Consider the following 18,703-nt stretch of genomic DNA (forward strand, 5'->3'; position numbering starts at 1 on the left):
GGGAGCACATATCTGTTATGGAGCCCATAAGTAACACTACACCCGGACGCCCTCCTATTCCACTGCGGTGCCCATGCCATCTTGACTTTCTTCCTGCCGGGGGCCGGTGACCACATCACCTTGAACCTCTGATTGCGGCTTCCCGCCGATGGCTCTGAGTGGGAGGAGGAGCCTGCCACACCGTGCTACACTGAGCCTCCCTGTCCCCCGGTCGGCTTTGGCGTCCTGACGACTTGAATGTCCTGCACCCCCACACTCTGCCTCATACGAGGGCCCCCAACTTCTTCACACCGGGTGCAAAGCAGACTCCTAACCTGCTCCCCGCTCTCCCATGCAGGAGAGGCCCTCCAGCTGGGAGGCCTGGTGCTGGTTGGTCGGGTGATTTGGGAAGCAACACCAAGAATACAATCGAGTACATGGGTGAGTGTGTGCTCACTACGTTGGACAGCCCCCTTGAGACACTGCATATTTTCCCTCCTCCCCCCTCCTTTCTTCCTCAATACCCTGTTTCTTGGGACGCACAGCCCTCCGGTGACACCTTGAATAGCGGCCTCATCCAACCCAACACACGGTCCCATATATACAAGATAATCAAGGATGTGTTCCCGCTGGAGCCCACAAAATTGTTCTCAAACCAACATACACCAAACGGCGGACACAGGAGCCCCCTGAGAGAATAACACTTTCTGGCACAAGAACCTGTCTTGGAGCTCATAAGTGACACTGCATAATGCCACCCTACTATGGGCAACCCTAAAAGACAAGAGAAAATAGATCAATTTGCCAGGTCTGACCAGACACCTCCTCCCGCACTGAGATGCCAGGCCCATCCCAACTGGACGTGTCAGCCCTGAACCAAACACTGTTAGCCCTGAAAAATAGCACTGATAACCTTGGGTCTAAAATTGACACTCTGACCTGAAAAGTAGATGTCTCTGCAGTCCTGATTGATAAACTCTGCAGCTGTATGAAGGAAGCAGAACAAAGGATCGGTGATGGGGAGAACAAAGTGGTGATCCTTCAACGTGAGGTTGCCACCCTTCAACAAACCATCAAGAAATTAGTGGCCAAAAACGAAGACCTCGAAGGAAGGTCCAGACTAAACAATATGTGCATCACTGCAGTTGCATAGTCCAACCGTGTAGAAAATATGGAGGCATTTGTTGAAAAACTACTCATGGAGGTCCTTGAGAAACCGTCAGTCACCAGCATGTTTATGGTGGAGCGAGCACACAGGTCCCTAGCTTCAAGACCTCCCCCAGGGGCGCCAGAGAGGGCAATAAGTGCTCGAATGTTTTGCTACCAAGACAGAGATATCCTACTTCGCGCCGTCAGATAAAAGAAGGAACTGCGATGGGGCTCGGTGACCATTCGTCAGTACAAGACCAAATAAAAACATTTCAAGCAGTGAAAAATATCCTGAGAAGAATCCATGCTATTCCAAGCCAAGCTTAGGGTAGTGCATGATGGCAGAGTATCGATTTTTACGTCCCCGCAGGCCGCAGAACGTTTTCCAAGGGACATCCCAGACCTGAGGCGTTCACCCCGTAGGTCGCTGTAAGGACTTCTCCAGCTGGGAATATCCTGAAATGCCCTTTCCACTATGGAACTCTATTCATGGGCGTAAACATGTTCTCAAGCAATGAAACCAGGATGCACCAAACCCAACAAGTGGTAACAAAGAAACCAATACATTAACAGGCCTTCTGTCACATGGAGCAATTCCAGCCGCCGCTAGCTCCCTGTGCCCAGAGGCAGAGAGCTCACTGTTTGGGGTTATGCTTTGGAGATGAGCAGGGTCGGGTGGGGATTGAGGGGTCGGAAAGTCTCTGTTTCTGGCGTGGCTAATGGGTAGCTTGCAATGGGCTTTATGTTTGCTAGTTGAATCTGTTTCTTTTTCAGTTTGGGGGATACGATGTGTCGAATGACTGTACATGCATATACTGTGAGCTCCCATGTTGGACAAAGGACCATGTCCCGTTTAAATAATTCCCAATGATCTCCGTGGGTACTGTATAAACACCAGATGGAAGTCCATGACAACCCGCAATATGGGAACCCCTGACAATGCACAAGGGACTAACATGAACATAACCTTGTTAACCTGTAACATACGTGGTTTCACCAACTGCAAAAAATTGTGTTTGATCACAAACTATGCTAAAAATCAAGGGGTGAACATTTTATGCCCACAAGAAACACACCTTGCACGGGACAGCAGGCTCCCCGACCTAGTGGGCTGGGGGTCCATAGATACTGTTCCTCCTTCTCGACACATTCCCGGGGAGTAGCTACTTACATCCATCACGTGCTAGAATTTATGCGCCACAGCCAAATTGGGGATGAGGAGGGACGCTACATACTACATGCAGGGGAGATCACCGGATGGCGAGTCCTCATTATGAACATATACACTCCAAATAATGATAATCCAGATTTTTATCAGCACTGCACTGCCCATTTAGGGAACATTCCCGAACTACGAGGTCATGTGGGTGGGAGACTTCAATGCTGTTATCTCCTTAGGTTTGGACAGATCGTCTACAACTCAGCTCTCCCTTCCGAGAGCAGCCCAGAAATGGGCAGCCATAGCTGAATACTACGACCTCCATGACTCCTGGTGACTGCCACAACACACAGCTTGGCAATACTGGTACTACTCAGGGGTGCACCGCAGATCCTCAAGGATAGATTATGTTCTAGCGTCATCGGACTTAGCTCGGGATATCACGAATGCTCAGATACTTCCCTGAACTCTACCTGATCATTTCCCAGTATTGGTAAGGATCCTCTGCCTGATCCGCCCCCCTGGACAGTTGCGATGCTGCTTCAGGGACCGTGCCCTAGAAGATGCAGTCTTCCGTGAAGAAATTGGGCAGGACATTGAAACCTTTTTCTTTTTTCGAAACGAACGTGGGCTCAGTACCAGACCCCAGGATTGTATGGGAAACCTTCAAGGTGTATATTATCGGATGCTGCATGGCGAAGGAGGGCGTTGTCCTGAAATCCGTACGCAGATCCATATCTGTCCTTGAGCAGGAGATTAAAAACCTAGAGCCTCAACAGGGCCTTCTGGATTCCCGTAAGGTACAATCCCAGCTTTGGGCATCCATGGAGGAAATGGCTCTCCTGACAACCAAGGAGGAACGATATATGTGGGACCCCATTGCAGCAGCCTCACACACCGAGGGGGACCGCCCAAGTCTGGCCTGGGTGATCAAACACGAACGTCAGTTGGACACTATAATGGAAATTGAAGATTTGGAAGGGACCCCTACTAAAGATTGTGTAAAAGTCAATACTGTGTTCCACGACTACTTTGTGAGACTATATACCTCCAATACTTCGGCCGGTCATGACTCTATTGTGCAATATCTGGACAGAATAGCTCTCGGTAGGTCGGACCCAGCCCTACGAACAGCCTTAAATGACCCCCCTCCGACGAGGAGTTCCATATTGTGATCCTCTCCCTAATGGAAAGGCACCAGGTTTAGATGGGATCACGGCACAATTGTATAAATCATACGCCAATCTCTTGATTCCTCACCTACGTGATATGTATGAGGCGGGCAGATCATCGGGTGTGCTTCCTGAATCCACCAGGACTGCCCTTGTAATTGTATTGTTAAAACTCGGCAAAGACCCTCGCAAATGCTCCTCCTATAGACAACTATCTCGACTCAATACAGACAATAAGATCCTGGCAAAGATATTAGCTGACAGGCTCCTGAGATATATGCCTGCGCTGGTCCTCCCAGACCAAGCCAGCTTCATCCCTGTTTGCTCCACCCAGAACAACTTCCGTCGCTTATTCACACTTATGCATAATGTGAACCCGGAGATCTTAGTTTCTGTAGCTGCTTTAGACACTGAGAAGGCCTCTGACACAGTGGAATGGCAATTCTTTTTTGAGATTCTTAGACGTCTGGGTATTGGAGTTTCCTTCCTCCAATGGGTACAGTTGCTGTACACGGCACCTAGGGCAAAGATATATACTAACCATATGCTTTCTGATTACATCCATCCGACCCGGGGTACTGCCCAAGGTTGCCCTCTGTCCCCCATCCTTTTCGCATTGACGATTGAACCCTTGGCTTGCGCCCTACGGGAATATCACGCCCATAGAGGAGTCAAAATGAATTCCCATCTCTCCATAATGTCCCTTTATGCAGATGATATGATGCTATATGTGAAACATCCTAAACAGAACGTACAAACGTGGGTGGAGGAAATAGCTTGCTTCAGAAACCTTTCTGGTTTAAAGATCAACTGGACTAAGTCAGAGGTTCTCCCACTGACGCTGAGTGTTAACCGCTCCGGCAGCGGCGAGGTCTTCAGGTGGTGCCCTCAGGGCATCCGATATCTGGGTTTATTAGTTACACCGTAGAGACTCTAAAAAAACTGGAACGTAAGGTGTATACATGGATCCTCTTACCTATCTCCCAAGCAGCTCGAATGTCACTGACAAAGATGGTGATCCTCCTGAAATGTTTATATATCTTCAATAATGTCCCAAACTGGCCCCATCGGGATTCTGGTTCCAACTCAGGAGTTTAATGACTCGGCTGGTTTCGGCAGGAGGGCAAGCCAGGGTTTCTTACAATACCCTGACCATACCGTTTGAACAGAGGGGGCCTAGAATACCCAGATCTGAATGCCTATTTCTTAGCTGCTCAGATTCAGTACTCTCTCTGGTGGTGGTCCCATACGGCTGAACTCCCACATATCCTACGTGAAAGGGTAACTTCATATCCAAACGACGTCAAAGGCTTGCTCTTGGGTTTCAAGGTTAGGGAGGAAAAAAACTAAATACAACCTGTGGTTATCACCTGCAGAGCCTGGGACCAGCAATGTCGAGTAACAGGACAGGAGGGTAGGTTCTCCATGAAACTGGCTATATACCAGGTCAGCGGTATCCCTCTCACCCACAAGAGAATTTTTCGACAACATTTCGAGAAATTGGGGATCCTCACACTGGGCAATCTTCTTCAAGGTGGGAACTCTATCATGTGGGAAGATCTAAAGGAGAGAGGGGAATGGACAGCGGTCACCATGCTGGTATATTTCCGACTGTGCAAGGTTCTTAAGACCAGATAGCCAAACTTTCCACACGCACCATCACCCTCCCTAATACTCCAATATGTCATAACCCCTCCAACCATTAAGAAGCTGGTGTCATCCATATGTAAATGTATCAGATCACTAAAAGTAACCCACGTTTATAATAACAAGGTTAAATGGGAAACGGAGGAAAATCGGCACTCAAACACGCAAAATATCCTTGAACAATCATCTCTGATTGATACATTTCAAATTCATACACCAGATGTACTATTCTCCAGCCCGCCTGCACAGGTTCTACTCAGACAGACCACCTCAATGTCTTAGATGTTGATACGACCCGGCTGATTTTCCTCATGTATCATGGAGTTGCCCACAGTTACGTCCTTTTTGGGATAACATATAGATAGCGATGTCTCAGATGCAGGGTAATCAGATGCAATGCACCCCTGAACTATGGTTGCTGGCCTTGGTTGAGCAGGAACCAAAGGTTGTGGTGAAGTTAGTGGCAATGGCATCTGTGGTGGCAAGATCCTTAATAGCCATGGCATGGGGGAAACATAGGGCTCCCTGTTTCCAGGAATGGATAAACAGCATGTGCGAGAGGAGGGAAACTCAATATGCTATGAACCGGAATTACACCATTACTACGCCTCCATCACTGCGACCTCCGAAAATGTCGGCTTTTTTTATTTCAACCCCTTTAGCACCACATATATATGTGGGGGGTAATGGTATATAATGCAAGTAGGGAGGGGCTGCAGGGGTCTCCTGCGCATTAATATGTGATGTAAAGGGGGTCAAAATAAAAATTAAAAAGTCAGCAATTTCGAGGTTGCATTGATGGGGGTCGCAGTAATCGTATAGAACCCATTGACCTTCCCGGATGGCTGCAGACCACTAGACTACTGTACCCTTTTCAGAATTTATATGAACGGAGATGGAGGGGACACGACTTGAGTGTTCACCCAGCGTGCATGAGGTATTGGGCATAGATTGTCCCCTCTTTTATTGTGTACAGGATATGTTTTGTGTACAAGATGTGGCGTTCTCAGGTATATATTTATTGTATATGTATGATCTGCTCTGTCACTTTTTACTGTCTCGAAATGTCAATGGGGGGAGGGGGAGGGGTAAGGGTTGACTTTGATGGGATAGTTTGTATTCCTGAAAGTTGAATTTAAAATGTGAAAAAAAGTTTAAAAAATAAAATGTGCCTTATCCATATAATGTCAGTAAAACATGCCATGCGACTGTAAAAAAAAAAAAAAACCCATGCTGGCTGCACCAATGTAGACCCCATCCATAAGTCTCCCCCCATGTAAGAATACTCGTCAAGTTGGCATTACACATATAATGTCGGTAAAACATGCCATACAACTGTAAACTGTAAACAAAAAAACATTCAGGCTGGCTTGCTCAATGCCCCTCCAGCCTTACTGTTAGGGCCCGCATGTAGACACAGAGTCATGCCCATTCACACAAGCAGTCATGCGAAGATTCAACTGATCTCTCATTCACACCCATACAGAACATGTATACCTCATTCCCATTCACATGTGCACGCATTTGCACCCATACACAACATTCACATGGCACTCTCATTCACACTTGCAAGTGTGCAGACACAAAACCCTTGTGGTAACGCACACGTATATATGCACCACCCATGCATGCATTCACACATATAAAAATGTTTTTTCTCACCTGCTTTGCTCCAACTCTTGTCTCTACTTCTCCTCCTGGCCTTTGGCTCCACTGCACAAATGTAAACAGGAACCAGAATAAGCTTCCGGATTCGTGTACATCCACGGTGGGGCCAAAGTGCCAGAAATAAATGCTCCAGGCCCTGGAAATGTGCGGGGAGGCACAGGCGCGCAGCCTACTCACATTTGTCCCTGCAGTTCCCCCAACATGCTTGCCTAAATGGCCATGCAAGGCTGAGCAAGAAAATTCCCAGGATTTGCATGGCTCTCAGTGCATCTGTGCTATGGGACTACACATTGCAACGGAAAACCACGAGTTGCTGCTTTTGCTGTCTTGCAGCAGAATCGCCACATTACTGCCACATGACTGCACCGTCGAATTACAGGTCTCTGTGGTAAGATGCTGGATGTACGTCCAGCGTCTTGCATTTCTCAAGAATCCCACATATGTAAAGAGCACCTCCTCTGCAGTTTTTTTTCACTTGAGTGAATCAGTACCAGAGTGTGTCGTATTGGTGGAGGAGCCAGAAAAGGTATGTGTAGTGCTGAGCCACAGCTGAGGCTAGTTCTAAGAGCCAACCAAAAGCCAAACCGAAATATAGATGAATTCCTACTGTCCCGTCTCCCTACCTCTAGAACACAAGGCCCATAACTGTTATCCTGCCACCCAACACCCATACCTTGCGTCCTGCACTCCCACACATACAACACAAAACCCATACCTGGTCCTCTGCCTCCCATATGCCTATGGCACAAAACCCATACCTGGTATCCCAGTTTTGGCAGAGGCATGCAGTGCAGTAAAATGATTTGCCCAGGATCATGCACTTTAGTAAACAGGCGAATACAGGATTGGTGCACAGTTTACACTTTAGACATATGACCACTTATGGCCAACTCAGCCTTTCATCCTTCCGAGGTCGATAAATGAGTACCAATTTCGATTGGGTGATATTGTATGTAAATATATGCTCTGTAAAAGCGCTTTGGATTAAGGCGCCATATAAATAACACATCATTATCATTACCACTTATAATGCCAGCTCTAGCTGATATGAATATATATTCAAATGTTTTTTAATGAGCTAAAATAATACTCTGTTTTAAGCGAAGGACTGTAAAAGTACACAAATCACACAAAAACAACATAATAAACATTTACATCGTACAAATCTGCATGTTACCCTTGTGGCTGATTGTGGCTTTGATTTCCTCATCCGGAATAGAAGACTCCAAGTGCGAGAATGCAAAGTATAATTTTGAAATGTGTACTTTCAAGGCTTAATGACACAAATCATAAGAATAATAGTGACTATTGTTTGACAAAGGTGTGCAGCTTGTTAGTATGAATGATGTGAAGTTCCACAAAAAAGTAAACCCTATTCTTTGTGTGTTATATCAGCAGACATTCTGGAAATGTTTAAAAAGGGAAGAGGGGGCATTATTTTGTGACCCAGGTTAGTAGTCATGGAATAAGGTACAGATTGTGTAGATACGATGGGGGGTGGGGAGAGGAGCTTTCAGGTACAAGCATACCGCTCCAGTTCTTATCACCTAATAGGTACATGTTTCATTGGGGGGGGGCTTGTCAGGGACATGACCCTTTACCCACTCTGCCTCAGCACTGAGTCTGCTGTTGTGCACCTCAAGAGCTTCCCATTTAATGGTTCAGCTGACAACAAAAGGATTATTATAAAAAGTATTTGCAAGGCCCCATTGCTAGGTCTTGCTCTGTATATTTCCTTACCGGCATACCTCTAATGATGACTGAAAAATTGCGAGGCACCCAGGAGTGAAGTCATACGATTTTATAAATATATATTGCTTTCAGGACAAGCAGGTGAGTCTTGGCTCCTGTTTTGATCATCCGGTGCCTGAAACTTGAGTCGAGCTGAGCCAGCCGCTTGCCCAAGCCAGACTGAGGCTCACCTGACTCTCACACTTCTTGTGGATTAGTGTGCGTTAAGGATAACTAGTACACCAGAGACAAAGCAGTTAACTTACAACATATTTTAAGATATAATAAATCATTCCAAATTCATCCGTAGATCAACGATGGCACCTAACATCTCTCTATATATAAAAGGGGAATTTGTGTATATGTGTGTGTGTCTGTTGGAAATGTTCAGCATACTTCCCAACAGGCAACAAACCTGGAATTTGGCATGTGGGTAGGTTCCATGGTGTAGACCATTCGTGCACCGTCATTGAGCTGACCAGGCTGAAGCCCCTCCCCTCACGAAATGTTAGCTCAGGGGTGTGGCTTGTATGCCTTTTAACATTTCAAAGGAACAGGAACATGCTTCTGGGTGCATTTTGTTTCTTCTGAAGCAAATCTACTATTTGTTCGGGTGGGATGATCAAGCACTGCTCATCCGACCCACTGCGCAGCGCAAAAAAGGATGATGTTAAGAGAAATTAAGATTATAAAAAAGGCGTTACCACCAAAGGGGATGCTGCTAATAAAGAAAAGAAAGCAAAGATACCGAAATTGGCTAATCTCTTTCAAGAAACTACAAGACCAAGAACAAGCGGAAAAAATGCTAAAATCCAGCTACCATCGCAACTCAGGAGAAACATGGGCAATAAAAAATGAAGGATGACCCAAAACTCTTCAATGAGTAATAACGTAAACGCTAACAGATGGGTTGAACATTTCTCAGAGGTCTTTTCAAAGCCAACCTCAGTACAGGTCAAAATGTGGGAAGAGACTGAGGTTCCATGGGACTTTGTTGGGAAGGATATGATCCTATCCCTATTCCCACCCCCTAGGCATCGCCAAAAAGAATAAATGCCTTCTCAGCCATATGGTAAGAAGCCCCACCTATACTGTACGGGTAAGAGTCCAATAACAATAATGAAATAGACTAATAAGACTACCAATGCCCCGTCATTAGGACTCCATTTTGTACCAGGCCTAAATGCCATCTTTCTACTAGGCCCAAAATCGACCACTCCGTGAGGATGCAGTATTCGCACCCCCAGCCTCTCTCGCAGAGGGTCCAAGCCACTCTCACATTAGACCAGCTCTGCAAGAGCCATGTTCTCACAGAAGGACATCTGTTCACTGTCCTTTCAATGTTGCTATTCTCTAGTATCATTCTTGCACAGAATGCGCTCGGCGAAGTGTGTGTGACAGGGACAGACTGCAGTACAAATGCCCATTTACCTCCACTACACTGCCCATGCCCCCTCCACTTCGCCAGGCCAGAGCTCACCCGCCCCAACCTCACCATTCCTTTCATGATAAGCATCTAACCCCCTTTGCTTTGACCATTCCAGAACACCCACCCTAGTCCTAATCCAGGGTAGCAATATATTCTTCCAAATAACAACACATGCCTATCCGTATCATGAGGCATCAGAAGGGTAGGCAGTAAATTGAACCCCCAGGAGAGATACAGAGTGCAGGTGGTGCGGTATCAATGAAGGCCTGAATGTAGAGGTCAGCATGCCAATATATGATCCCCTCTTCTCAAAGGATCCTTTGCATGTATCTTCCAGGTAGCTCTCATTCTTTATAATTTACCAGTTCCTGTTTTTTAGCTTAGTTAGTCAGAAAAGTTTCACTTACTGAACTGACCTTCACTGCGGAGATGAGCCCAGCTGACCCACGTGCTACAAGATGTACTGAGGGAGCAATGACCAATAGGTGCCTGGCATCCTCTATGGAGCAGGTGCATCTACACGCTCTTCACCAACCAGTAACTCCGAAACTACCACTGTCTATGATCGTCATAGATGACGCAATTGTCCTTTATAATGTGCTACCCATGTAATTTCTGGCAGAGCGCTCTCGGGCAGCATAGTTCTTTGCTGCCATTTTTCTATATTATTTATTTATTTATATTTTTTATTTGATTAGTTGATAAAAATCAACCTTACACATTAAGTTACATTTTTCTATCATATACACATAAAACAAAACATCTGAACACCATTGAAAAACAAATTATAAAATCATGACTTTCCTCAAGGATATATCACAAGTAATAAAACTCACATTTCTATATTATATAAACTTTGTCATCTTTGCAAAACTATCTCTTGGTCCCATTCCCTGATGGGGTGCATGCCTATTTTATTATTGTTGCAATTATTTGGGACGTGCAAATAAGGGACGTGCCTTCAACTTCTACATCAAAAAAGAAGAAATTGAGGGAGCCATAATAAAACGGAAGGATTCAGGAGCAGCAGGTCCCGATTGGGTTACTAACGTCATGCTAAAGCAAAACAAGGAAACTTGGCCAGCATTTATTGAGGTACTTTTTCACCAGATATCGAAGGCAAAGAAAATTCTATCCACATGGAAATCGGCGATAGTTGTTCCCATCTTTAAAAAATTTGACAGATCAGATCCGAAACAACTATCAGCCGATTGCCCTGTTGCATATAATCGGATGGTTGTTTGATTTTTTTCTACAAAAGAAATTATCAAAATGGGGGTAAGACAAAGAAATCACAGATGTAAAACAGACTGGCTTCACCAAAGGAGTAGGGACAGATCTAAATATCATTTTGTTGAATCTCTTAAAGCCTGAAGCCTTAAAAGGGAAAGATAACCTTGTTTCTAGCCTTTATCAATCTATATCAAGCGTTTGATAGTGTCAACAGAGCGATAATTAAGCAATATGCCCCAAGTGGCAGGGGCATTACCGACTCAGGTATAACTATGGCCCCGGGGCATTACCAGAGTCGGTTATGCCCCCACCGCGAGGGCCATATAGCTATTAGTATCCCGGCCCGCAAAAACTGCGTGACCGGGGCACTAAAAGCTTTTCTTTGTCCCGAAATGCTGCAGTGTTTCGTGAGAAAAAAAAATGACAAAGAAAATGGCCGCCGTCATGGAAAGGGAAAAAAAGTCAGTTTTCCCTTTCCAAGGCAGCCATCGGGAGCGGACGCTCTGGGAACACAAGTGTTCCCAGCGCGTCCGCTACCGAAAAAGGATCAAAAAGAAGGTAAGTGGGGTTGGGAGTTCGGGAGTGGAATGGGGGAAGAAAAAAAGAAAAACGTACCTCGTCCTCAGCGAGGGACGAGGGAAGCCTCCATCCATGTGGAGACGCGGAGCGGGGATGGCCCCGCTCCGAGTCTCCACACAGCTGGAGGCTTCCCTCGTCCCCCGCCGGGGACGCAGGAACAAGAAGGTAAGATGGTGGGGGCGGGTGGGAGGGAGGGAAGGAAGGGAATAGGAATACAAATTTAAAAAACGACTTACCCGAGTTCCCGGCGGGGGTCGTAGGCAGCCTCTCAGCCACGGGTGGGCTCAGAGCGGGGATGGCTCCTTGGGTGAGGCGCTGCCACCCCCCCCCCCGCCGGGGACAAAGGCTGTGGAATCCCGACAGAGGGATTCCCGGCCTGGTATTGACTCGGCGAGGGCCAATCTGAATGGCTCTTTCATTCTGATTGCGCCCTCGCCGGGTACTAATGTGGAATAAACTTAAGTCCTTAAGTCCTTAAGTCCTGGAAGTGCCCAGATGACTTGCTGCAAGCAATCATAGCCCTACATTCTGACACAACAATACACATTCGACTTCATGTAGAAGGTGAGTTGACTGATGTGATAAAAACTGAGACAGGAGTGAAACAAGGATGTCCCTTAGCCTCACTAACTTTCAAGTTATACTGATTTATCAGTGTTATTCAAAAACACTAATACATTTCCACCAAGAGTAAATGGTCATCAAATGTCGTGGTTCATATATGCCAACGACCTGGTGATAATAGATAGGAGCCAAATGGGATTACAGCGACAGATAAATCATCTTCAAGAGTACTTTAAGAGAAATGAGCTCGCAATAAATGTAAAAAAATCAACAATCATGTCATTTTGCTCCAAGCCAGAAAAAAAGGGACGGATGTTTCGATGGAGAGCAGGCAACGAGCAAAGTGAATGTACGGATTCCATTCGTTATCTGTACGTTCTAGTCAACAAATTTGTCAGAGAATGGAAATGGATACAGGATATTAAATTGAAGATGAAAATGTTAGCCTTGCAGGGCATGATACTTCACGCTAAATACGGGAAAGTCACAATGTAACTGCTAATCATGTTCTATACGCAGAAGGGTACTGGCAACACTAACATTTGGAAGTGGAACAGGGCTTAATCTAAGTTGGTCATTATGGAATGTCTTGGAGGGATACTTCTGGAGAAATGCCTTGCGCAATCCTAGATGTGTGCCGATTGCAGCAATTTTTTATGAAATGGGGTTACAATCTTTGCAATCTATAGTTTTATGGAAAACATTGTCACTACTGTGGAAAGTGACAATACCTTTGTCAGCCAAACCATATCACATTCTATGTTTACCATCAACTGGATTATATCCTGGACTGCTAAATAAATGTCATAAGAAATGCCTAGAAAAATTAGACTATTTAGATGTGCGAATTGAAACACTAAAAGATAATCCATTTGAGGTAAAAAGGAAGCTGATCTACAGAGATTGGATTGAGACGATCAACAAAAGGTCGAAATATATCTCTTCACTGGATCTAATGTGTGAAGCTCGAACAGTCAAATGTAATATGAAATACTTGGGGAGGTTTCCAAGTCGCTATCATCGCGACCAATTTCTACGTCTTAGACTGAGTTTATTCCCAACAAAGAAATACTGCATATGAGGCAATCCGGGGAAGCCATGGACAACTACTGTTGATTCTGCAAAGTCACCATGGAATCAGTACGACATTTGATAGCAGAATTTCCAGCCCTGATCACAGAAAGATGTAATTTCCTGTGAAAATGTGTCCCTACAAGCTTAGAGACGAGCGAGTGGTGGCAGTCAATTCTGCAAGGCGGAAATCACGTGTATATGCGCGATAATCGATTTCATTGATTCTGTTCTAAATCTAGGGAAATAACTGATTATACAAACGTCGGAATTCCCAAGTTCCAGCATTAGGAAATAAAGGACTTGGAGAGGAAAAGATAGGGGCACTGAATGGAGCAGGGTTTGGACAATTCAAAGAACAGTATGAGAGTACCGGGGTAGAAGGTCTAAAGCACTGGTCGTTAACACTGAAATGATGTAACAAGTGTAAGTTTCATAATGATGGAGAAGGACAGGTGCTTATATTTGAAGTAGAAAGACAATGTTTTGTTTTAAGGAAATGGAATCAAATGTTTGTAATAAACTGAGATACAATTAAAAAAATATTAATTTTATTGTTCATTTATAAGGCGCTTATACATCAAGCAAATTGTGTTTCAAAGCACCCAATAGCACACACTAGCTCCTACAGGAAATATTGTCTACAAAGAAGCATTGGTTTAGTTCACTAAATAAACTTTAAACTAGTACTGAAGCAGGAATTACCGTGCAAGGCACGGGTACACCTTCTAGTATGTTATATAGCATTTGAGCCAGAATATGAGAGATGGGAGCATGGTAAGAGTATCAGTGTGCTCCGGTAAGTGGGAGCAACCATGGCTTTGGGTCTTGAGCCTCAGATCCTCCAGTAGATATTCTTACTGGGTTAACAAAGATTCTATTTGGAGGTCAATACCATCTTCCACCAGGGCGTTCAAGAAAAAGCAGTGTCATGCTGTATATATAGCCTCAGTACAGTGTATTATTGTCGTTACAATCAAAAAAATGTAAAGAGAAGACACTTGTCATGTGTCGCCATCTGAATGATGATTCTTTGAGTCAGGGCTATGTGGCATCAGGGTGGGATTGTTGCCCATAGTACTGGGAACATGGTATTCAAAGCTCCCCAATGTGGTCTGGTTTAGCATATTCCCTGGAGGTTAGTGCCGATGCTTATAAGCTGTAATGAGTGTCTTCAATTGCCCACTGCAAGATGTCTGCAGGTTTTTATAATCTTCCTCTAGCAGATATAAACATTTCGAGCATCACATTCCAATATCATGGCATTGTATTCTTTCTTGTAAGATCGGCTTGCAGTGTAATAGGCTGTCAGTAGGGGTGTAAGACTGTCACAATTGTCTTCATTCTTTTGCTGGTACGAGTCTCCCCAGATTCTATATTTGATCTTCACTTCTCTTGTCTCAGATGTCTGGTCCTGAGCCTGAATATCTGAATGTTGGTTTTTCAGCTTGATGTTTTCCCCCTATAGAAAATGCCACATAAAGCGTCTCAGCATACCGCTGTTTTTCAGACAAGTGCTGTTCCGCGCAATAAGTAACAAAGGGTACTGGTGTAATGTGCTTTCTTCCTGCCTTGCCTTCAATGCATGAATGGTGTCATGAGTGTTCTGAGAGTGGAACGTGGTGTGAGTGCTGACTGCTGAGTGTTCTATGTATGACAGTTGGATAGAGGCTGGCTGCGAGAGAGGCATATGGATGTTTCCCTACCATATCTGAGTCTTGTGTCCTGTGAGCAGCGTTGGGGCTGATCTATTCTGCAATGTAACCAATAAAGCAGCTCTCCTTTTGTAACTGCAGCTCCTGGTCATCTGTGGAGAAAGCAAATGGTACCCTCGTCGAAAATGATGTACCTCAAACTACCTGATGGATTGGCATTTGCTACGTTTTTATAGTGATCTGTTTTGGGGCGGGTGAGGTGAAGTGGAGGGAGTTGCCAAGTGGGAGGTGGTGTTTTGCTGTAATAGCATTGTATTTCTGAGAGCTAGACAGAGTGTGTGTGTGTGTGTGTGTGTGTGTCAGGATATCTGTGAATTGTCTAGGCATTCGCACAATGAGACCCAGGCCACTTTCAAATCCTGCTGCATCATCTACAGGGCTGTCACCCTCAAGTCCTCAAGCTACCTTGCTGAGAAGCTCAGCTTCTCCCAAAGGCCTACAACCCACCAATAGTAAAGACATGTGCAGACTTGTACTCTTCTGGTACAGGAAGGAAAGAACCAGAAAACAGTGCTCCCTGTCTATGCCCAAAAACTCTGAAAGTCCTCCCAGTCAACACGAGACTAGCCCCCTTCCCTTCTTCAGTTCAGGAAGGAGCTCAAGACTCTCCTCTTCAAAGAAAGGCACCTCCCTAACACCTAACTCCACACATCCTACACTCTCCACCTAACCTGAGACTGGGCAAGGCAGTCTGCTCATCCCTGTTTCCCCCTTGGTTGCTTGTAGATCCTTTGCTGCTTAATTGCCCGCCATCCCGCTCCCTCATTGTTACCATCACGCTCCCTTTATCTCTGCTTTCCTCACTGTGTTCTTCCCCCTATGACTTGTAAAGTGCTCTGTTGCTTCCCAAAGCTACTTTTGTACTCATTAAATACAATAATAATAATAAGAATGATAATAATAATAATAATAATAATAATAATAATAATAATAATAATAATGGAATGACAGACAACACAGCCATTTTAACCTCAAATTCAAATCTGTTGGCTGTCCGAATAAGTATAAAGGGTTTATGGTTAAATACATTTTAATGGCATTGTAAGTATTATGAAAAATTAACTGAGCCCATTACCAGTGTTTATTATGTACTTACTGATTCAAGCAGGCAGCCCTTTTTATCAAAGACATAGTTGTCAAATTTAATGATCCTTGTTCATTCTAATGTTCCCAAAATGCTCTTTGATTTCATACAAGGCAATCAGGAAGCCTAATTTGTTCTATGTGTCTCCTTCCCATTTCCCAAAGCGTACTAAAGGAGTGTTCCTTTAGCAATGATTATCTTCTATCGAAAACAATTTACATGGTTAGTCTAAGTTCTGATCATGTGATTTGCTTAGTAGGATTAGTGTAGTGTTCTTATTATGACTACAAAATATACTGGAAAAATTTTTAGAAATTAATGTAACATTTTATTTTTTATTTTTAAAGAGCCACTTTACTATGTTAGTGCAGTTTCACAGATGCCCTTAATAATGCACCAACTCCCACAAAGGCAGTCCTAGGGTTTTTATTAATTCTCTTGATAGGGGCTCTAAGGGCTGTCCCTCTCTCGCTCTCGTCTAGAGAAGGCAAGACCCTTCCTAACACAGGTGTCCCTAACACAGGTTAATAAATATTGATTTCTTACCCCTAGTGCATAGTTTTTGTCTTCCTGGTTATGAGGCAACCTACCTATCTGTATAACCTCCCCCTGTAACTTCCTAGGTGGGATCTACTCTACTTTGGGATTAGTTCTAAAGGGCTGTGGGGTTTGTGCCTTTCAGGCACTCAAGCTCCTCAAGCTCCACTCTATCTCCTTCCTTCCATACTCCTTCCATACTCTGATTAATCCTGCAGAGTCATCACTGATTTCCCAGTATGATCTCCCCACACATGGCCAGGGGACAGCAGCCGCTACCTGATTCTGACCCTGGGGGTGGTACTGTGAGGGAGGATCATGTGGGTGGGTACGACTGCCAGGAAGAGGTGATGACTCCATTAGGAGATACACAGTACTTTCCCCTTTCTTATGAAGAAAACCTGATGACAACTCCATTTCTGGTGGCATTTTGTCATTCCAGTCAAAAACCCAGTCATACCTCATAAACACATAGCAAACACCCAACTTCTCCTGTCTCTAATGTTCTTCTAAATAAAAACCTTAAATGATATCAATATAGAAATACTAGAAATCATATGGTCTCCAACTCCCATAAAACCTCAAGTACTGAGACGAGGAAGATGAAGAAGGAGTTCCTGCAGATTTATAGAAACACAAAGTGCAGACTAGTTTTTACTGTAAAACACAAGTGAGCGGGATATTTAAAAATGGTGTCCACACTCAAGAACACAGCAAAACCGGAGAAGAGAGCAGAGCCTGAGAAGGACTCAGTATGGGAGAGAACTGTGTTGGAGAAGGCAGGCACTTCCAAGCAGCCGCTCGCCACTACACGCATTATCTAACGGTGTGGCGCAAGGCCCAAAGAGATTCAGCAGGCACCATGCGAGGTCCGTCAGAGTACCTTAGCAGTAGCAGAGCTACTGGAGAGACAGTCATGTCAACAAGCAGCAGTCTTACCAGTGGGTGAAGGGGGATTAGTTTTGAGTGCTGAAGGAAGGTCTGCAGTGCAAGTCAGGCTGGCCCAGAGAGGAAGCTTAATTACAGCAACGTGCTATGAGCCGGGAATGCTGCAAGACACCAGCGAGTCTACCCAGAGCTGCTGCGGACCCTTTTGGGTACCAACAGGCACGTGAGCAAACCAGAACTTTTGAATGCCGACCAAGTAAAATACAAAGACAAAACTTGAACAAGTCCCCTTGTATGAGATGACGTGTGGACATTGGGAGCAAGTATTACCCAAGCACATAAATGCTAATGAACATATTAAAAGGCAGAACCTGAACAAGTCCCCATGTATGAGATGGCAAAGTGGGGAAAGTTGGAACAAGTAGAACCTCAAGCCAAAGAAGTAGGACCACAGTGAAGTAATACAGCTATTCTAAAGAACAGTGAAACAGAGAAAAAGTGCTAGTGAAAGGAATACATCAGGCAGTAAACATTTTGGGGGAAGAGACCTGGCAGGGAAATAAACCAGGGGATCTGTAATAACCCTGAAGGGGATTCCTGGCAGAGGAGTATACCAGGCAATCCACTCAAAATATATGGAAGTATAAGACGTTGTGGGAAGATGCCTGGCAGGTGAGTATACCAGGGATCTGAAGAACCTACTTAATGATTCCTGGCAGGGCAGTATACCAGGACGTTTATTAAGAAACTGTTTTGCCATACTTAAGAAACTGCGGTTTGAATGAAACACTTTCGCCATTCTTAAGAAACTATTGCTTGAAAGAGACACTTTCGCCATCCTTAAGAAACTGTTATTTGAAAGAGTCTGATTATATGGATATGGAGCTAGATCGGACACTTTGCACTCTGCCTCGGGCGCAGCCCTGCCAGGGTGAATCCCCAGGCATCTTGACTAGGTACATTTCTTTACACTCAAGGAACGAACAATGAGAGCTGCGCAGAGATGTGCTGGATATTTATTTTCGGGATTTAAAGATATCCTTATATCAGGACCTTGCTACTACTACACTGATGACGAGAACGGCTCTGCGTCCAATG

The sequence above is a fragment of the Ambystoma mexicanum genome, chromosome 1p (genome assembly GCF_040938575.1).
Source record: "Ambystoma mexicanum isolate Mex_15411 chromosome 1p, UKY_AmexF1_1, whole genome shotgun sequence".
Taxonomy (NCBI): Eukaryota; Metazoa; Chordata; class Amphibia; order Caudata; family Ambystomatidae; genus Ambystoma; species Ambystoma mexicanum.